Raw genomic sequence first — 6,000 nt, 5'->3', positions numbered from 1 at the left:
ACATCCTCTTTTCAAAGTAAATTTTGGCAAATTTCAAAAGTTCCATGGTTACCACAGTACTTCCATCAGAAAATACTCATGATCAAACAGTTAGCAGATCTCACGTTTCCTAGCAGTTGAATGTCAGAGAATCTGGAGCAGCCATACGACATATGGTGAGCCTCACCTTTAACTGCAAAAAGGGAAACTAAACTGAAAAATCAAGGTGAGCATTTTCCATGGGTATCTTACTTCAAAATCTTATAATTATTCTGCATAAAGCTTTAGCGGGTGAGCTGAAGAGTGATTCAAAGGAATGTGAATTAAGAAAAAGACTCTAAGCACAGTGGGCTGGGCATTGTAAATATTGCCATTACTACCATTGGAGTCAGAATAAAGAACAATGTGTGGGGCATTCTTTTGCTCAGAAAAACACCAGTTGTTTATTGATGGTGTAAATGTTGCTAGGTTACCTTCAGCAAAGAATACTCGGTCCATTTAGTAAGGGTACTTCTTACCAGATAATTTAAATTTATCAGAAATGATGGACCAGGAGGTTTTCATTACAGAAGAACTTGTAGAAGACAGAATGTTGGCCAAGTACTCAATCAGAAATCTTTTAAAGCATATTTAAAAATCAATACCAATTTTAATTAATCAGCTTGGTCAGTTCCCAAGGGAAAATATTACAGAACAAAATAGAAAATGTCAACATGGCTGTATAGAAACTGCTATCTGAAATACACCTTGCACAAGAAATATGACAAAAAAGAAAGAGAGAGAGGGGAAGATCGTGGCTTTGTGCAAGGAGAAGTTAAAGAAGTTGTTGGTTTGGAAAGAAAGCCCCAAGGAGAAAGGCCCAGAAAATCACAGACTATTTCAGAAAAGATGAAGGAAAAACATGTTATTACTTCTTATGATACAAGATTTATGGGACATCAGTGAAACCAGCATTCAGCCAATCCAAAAGCAGCACACAATTAAACACACAACTCGCTGTTATTGGATACTGTAGAGACCAAAACCAGAAAGGTGCCCAAAAGGTGGTTAAGCTGGAAATGAGGCCTAGAGTACCAGAATGAAAAGGCACAGCTGCAATGTCTAGCTCAGTACATCCCTCCACGTGGATGTGGCTTGGCAGAAGCGGAGGTGCAGGCTGCGCACTGCTCTCCTGCTCCTCCTCCAGCTGACTGCAGGCTGCGCTTTGGGCCAAGAGATCTCTGGTCTGATTAAGTAAGGCAGTTCCAGTGACACAATACGCTTTTATATTTTCCAGAAAGAGTAATATTAGCCATAATAAATTCTAGTTCACTAGGAAACAAAACTAAAAAGACAAATTTTCCTTTTGTTTGCAGATTTCTCAAGAAAAGAATGTCTTCAGACTGTACCATTGGAAAATGTAGACAGATTATGCAGGAAAAACATACTTTGATACGGAAAAGAGGCACTGTGGCCTCACTTTCCTCAAGTGATTCAACATGTCCTGAAGATAGTTGCTCAGTCCATCGAATGGCTCTGCCCCCTGCCTGTTTTGCTTGCGCCTGAGCTGCTCTTTCATGGAGTGGTGAATGAGCCAGGCTTTGTGATCTAACTCTCTCCAGGACTTTCCCCCCCCCACATCTCTACGAACTCTTGCTTCTAAATCATAAGACAAAATGTTTACTGGCAACTGACAGCTGCTTGCGCACGCAGTGGCTTCTACACAGGACTGCACCACCAGTGCACAACTGCTGAACTGCAGGAGACCTGGTGAGAAATCCCCTCATTAGCCCCATCAACATCAGCGCTGCCTCCCAGGAGGAGGAAAACTTTGGCTCTGACCTTTCCAGGAACGGTTCACCTTGGGTCTGTGTTTGTTGTGCTGCTGTACCAATTGCTGCTGCAATGCCCATGACGGTGAAAAATGCAGATACCCTCCATTCCATCAGTGTCTTTAACTGCATGGGCCCAGTACTGATAGAAAATGGAACGTGTTAGTTCATTTTGTGATTGTTGCTGAATGAAATACCAGCAGTGACTCTGCTTTTGGAACAAGCAGTACTTGTGACATGGTAGTGGTTCATTCCTACAGTCATCCTGATAAGTAGGAAAATGGAGGGGGAAAAAAAGAAATTTTTCATCAACACAAGAAGTAATTTGTCTGTACCACAAGGTATTGCTCCTCTCAAAAGAGACACACAGGTTTTGCATTGGTACTGCTATGCTATGCCTCACCCATGACACTTCCTGAAGAAGCAGAGCCACCTCCAGCTCCTTACAGATGAAACTCAATCTTGCAGACCCAACACAGCTTTTGCTGAATGGAAACAGTGTGTACCTGGGAAAAAGACTTGGAACGATCTTCCTTCAGTGCCTATGTTTGCTAGGGCCTGGTGGGTAAATACAGAGACTTGCTGCTAGGAAAGCTGCACAGTAGTTTCTGTCTTCACGCCTTTCCCATCTCAGCAGCAGCAGTAGCCAGCCCATTTCTCTGGGGTGCTGCCACTGACAAAGCAGGAATAGAACCAGGTCCCTTCTTTCCTACCTACTTCCTGGGGCAGCTTCAGCCTCCTTTCTAAGAGAAACCTCTGCTGTTACAGCCTGAATTGAACTGCATTACAAAAGCCCGGGGTGTCTTGCAACTAAATGTGCCTGCAGCTGCTGGAAAGTGAGGGAAGGGACTCTGAGAACAGCCAGTTCCCTTCTTTGGAGTGATCTCCCACCAGTTGCCAGTTCCTGAACTTTGGCTGGGGAGGCAGTCAGCAAGGGAGATAATTGCCTGGCAGCGATTGATACAAAGTCAAGGGTGAGTGGGGAAGAACAAGCGGGGAGGGTTGTGTTTCAGAGAGATGTATTTTTGCTTAGCATTTGTCTGTGCAGGCAGTTGAGGGCTTTTCTCCATCACATCAGCTTAAACTTGAGGAGAAGGACTCATTGTAATGTTATACCTTTTCAGCATTTCAGCTGGTTCTCCTGAAATCTATATGGAGGTTAAAGATGAGAAGGGAAAGAAAATTGATTTTCCTACCTTCAGCCAGGACAGAAAAAAAGTACTCAAGGCTAAATGAAATTTTAGAATTTTTTTGACTATACAAAATGGAGAGGAAGGAGCAAACACCTGCCAGTAATAAATAACTGTTAGGAAACTGTATTAGGAAATACTGCTATAAAGAAGTGCTGCTGCTAGGATCTGCTTTCAGCAGTGGAGTATCCATAGCCAGGCAGCTCAACATTTATTTAGACATCAACAGCTTGTGCGCAAATTCTCTCAAATGCAGAGCAGCAGCACTATAAGAGAAGCCAGCACTCAGCACTCTGACAAAGAAGCAGTCATTACAGAACAGAACATTTCAGCTGTCCAGTCAGTAATACCTACAGTTAGCAATAGCATCATGTACTTTAGCAAATTTACATTCAAACTGTTATCTACAAAGGGAAGTAAAGCTTATCTGTAGCCTTTTGCAGTAACTTTGATACTGATCTTTATAGCCATTCTTCCAGTAAGAGAAGCTATGAATTATAGACTGCTTAAACTAAACTAGATGTGGAGACGTTAGTAAAAGCACTGTCGGTCCACTAATAAAGGTTTACATTTTTACCAGGTTTGGAGATGTAATTGCCAAATTATATTGTTCTAACACGCTGCGACAGAGCAAAATGTCCTCAGTTATGCACAAAAGTTTCTGCACTAGAAATGTTTTTGGTTTTTTTTTTACGACTGCAGCGTTAGGCAGTGTATTCTGCCCTGCAGCCCATTCCTTCACTGGGCTGCTTAATCAAGGCTTAATCAAGAGTCTACTGGACAGAAGGACAAAGCGTGGCATAAAACCAGGACATCAAAAAGGTTCAGCCAGAATCACTTACAGGGCCTTTGAGCAGGCAGTCAGCCCGTCTGCACAGGTAGGACTACCAGTACTGTGTCCCAGGGACCGGGGCTGAGGCTGGGATCCTTACAGCTTTGCTTCCCAGCCTATGGGGGGAGCTCACACTGTGAGGGGAAGTAGCTCCTAGCAGTTCTCTGTGTCAGAAGCAAAAGTCCTTGTGAAGCAGCTGCAGAGGGAGCTGGGCCTATTTTCAAATGGGAGCAATTGAGCAACATTGTTGAAGTTCTTCAGTGCAGAGCGTATCCAATGGCAGCAGCAGCCTCTTGCTGTTGAGCCAGCAGGCTTTTTTGTTTGCGGTCTGTAAAAGGAAGCAGCATTATGGCTGGAACCCAGGTGTCATGAGAAGAACCTTCTCACACAGCATAAATGTGGTACATTCCTGCCCAGTGGCTGTGAAGCACCGGAAGAGACTATTTTGGCCACGGTGAAAGATTACTTGCTCTAGGACCAGTCCCAAAATACCAGCTACCAGTTTATTCTGGTTGTTGTTCCACAGCTGATGGCAAGAATGTCCTCTGCAAACCCAAGTCCCTGAGACCAGTGTGAAAGTCAGGAGTAACGTGGACTTATTCTTTCATGATACAAGGGATTGAGTTAGGTAACATTAAAAACATAATAATGCAATATACACAAGTGCACTAGACCCCATGGGATACATTCACAACTACTGAGTGAATTGGCTGATGTCACTGCAAGGTCACTCTTGTTGTCTTTGAAAAGTTGCAGTAATCAGGGAAGGTTTCTGAGGACTGGAAGAAAGTACATGTGAGCCTAAAATTCAAGAAAAGCAAGAACAATCTGGGGAAGTACAGCCTGGTAAACCCTACCTCAATCCCTGGGAAAGTGATGGAGCAGATCCTCCAGGAAGTTATTTCCTTGGAAGGCCAAGAAGGTGAGTGAGAGAACTGTCGGCATGGATCTGGATGTGGGGATTTCAAGCCTGCTCAGCCTAGCAGCTTTTGTTGATGAAATGACTGACTCGGTGGATGACAGAGGCAGACTCTTCCTAGCAGCAATGGGAAATTCTGTCTTTATGTACGAGAAATGTATTTTGCTGTGAAGGTGATTAACACTGAAGCAGGTTGTCCAGAGAGGTGCACAGCCACTGTCCTTGGGTATATTCATAAGCCAACCAGAGGCAGTCCTGAGCAACCCTCCCTAGTTTGGGAGGGTTGGACCCAGCCCAACTTTCAACAGTCACATCTGAGGTCTGTCTATTCTTTCCCAACAAGCACCTGACAGTGGCCAACAGCAGATACTTCTGGAAAGAACACAAGACGTAAAGCACTCTGTGTGACTTCCCTAGTAGAACACTCCCAGTTCTTAACAACCTGCAACTCAGGAATTTCTTGTGCAAGAAGTGATGGATAGCCGTATCAGTTTTCAGTAGTTCTCAAGCTTTTGAACAAACAAGCAGATGTGTCTGATCAGCCTACTTTAAACATTTCTCCTCCCACAGCTGTTGTTGCAAAGCAACCCTTCATTCTTGTTCTCTTTCTTCTGTATTTAACTTCACTAGAAGTACCAAATGGAGTCGATCATATTAAACAAACAATATTTCTTCATGCAAAATACAAAGCTCTGTAAAATCATCAGGGTGGGGATAATACAATTAGGATAACTGAAATTGGAAAAAGGATCTGAAGTTCTTAAAAAATAGGAAGTTACATTTAAAAGGTAGATATTAAAGAAAGGGACGGCTTGGTAGAAGGGAGATAGTTTATAGTTACTAGTAACAGCTGAAGTATTAGAGAGTGCAGGAAGTCTCTCGGTCTTTCAGAACAAGTCCTGCTTCAGGCTATAGGCAGGCGAGACTGAGCTGGTGCCAGCACAGCCAAGGTTCAACTGCAGGCCAACTGCAGGTTAAGAGAAGGCTTCACAGAGCCCAGCTCACAAAAGTCTCCTGTTCCCCCTCACCACAAGATGAAAGAATGACAGTCTTCCTCATAAGGGTAGATGGGCAGAAGAGGCTCCTACCTTCCAGCTGCCTGTCTGCCCTGCTAGAGACATAAAGCCTCTGAAGCCTGACACAGAAAGCTGCCACAAATGGAAACACTAGGCACCAGCCGGTGCTCTTGCTAACTTGCCTCTGACCTTGCCTTTAGATCTGCTTTGTCCATCTTGCTGACAGCCCCAGACAGCCATCTGCTGGGCAATT

This window comes from Tympanuchus pallidicinctus, unplaced genomic scaffold (genome assembly GCF_026119805.1).
Source record: "Tympanuchus pallidicinctus isolate F22 unplaced genomic scaffold, pur_lepc_1.0 scaffold17, whole genome shotgun sequence".
Classification (NCBI taxonomy): domain Eukaryota; kingdom Metazoa; phylum Chordata; class Aves; order Galliformes; family Phasianidae; genus Tympanuchus; species Tympanuchus pallidicinctus.
The sequence above is the reverse complement of the archived record's forward strand: the minus strand, read 5'-3'. Positions refer to the sequence as shown.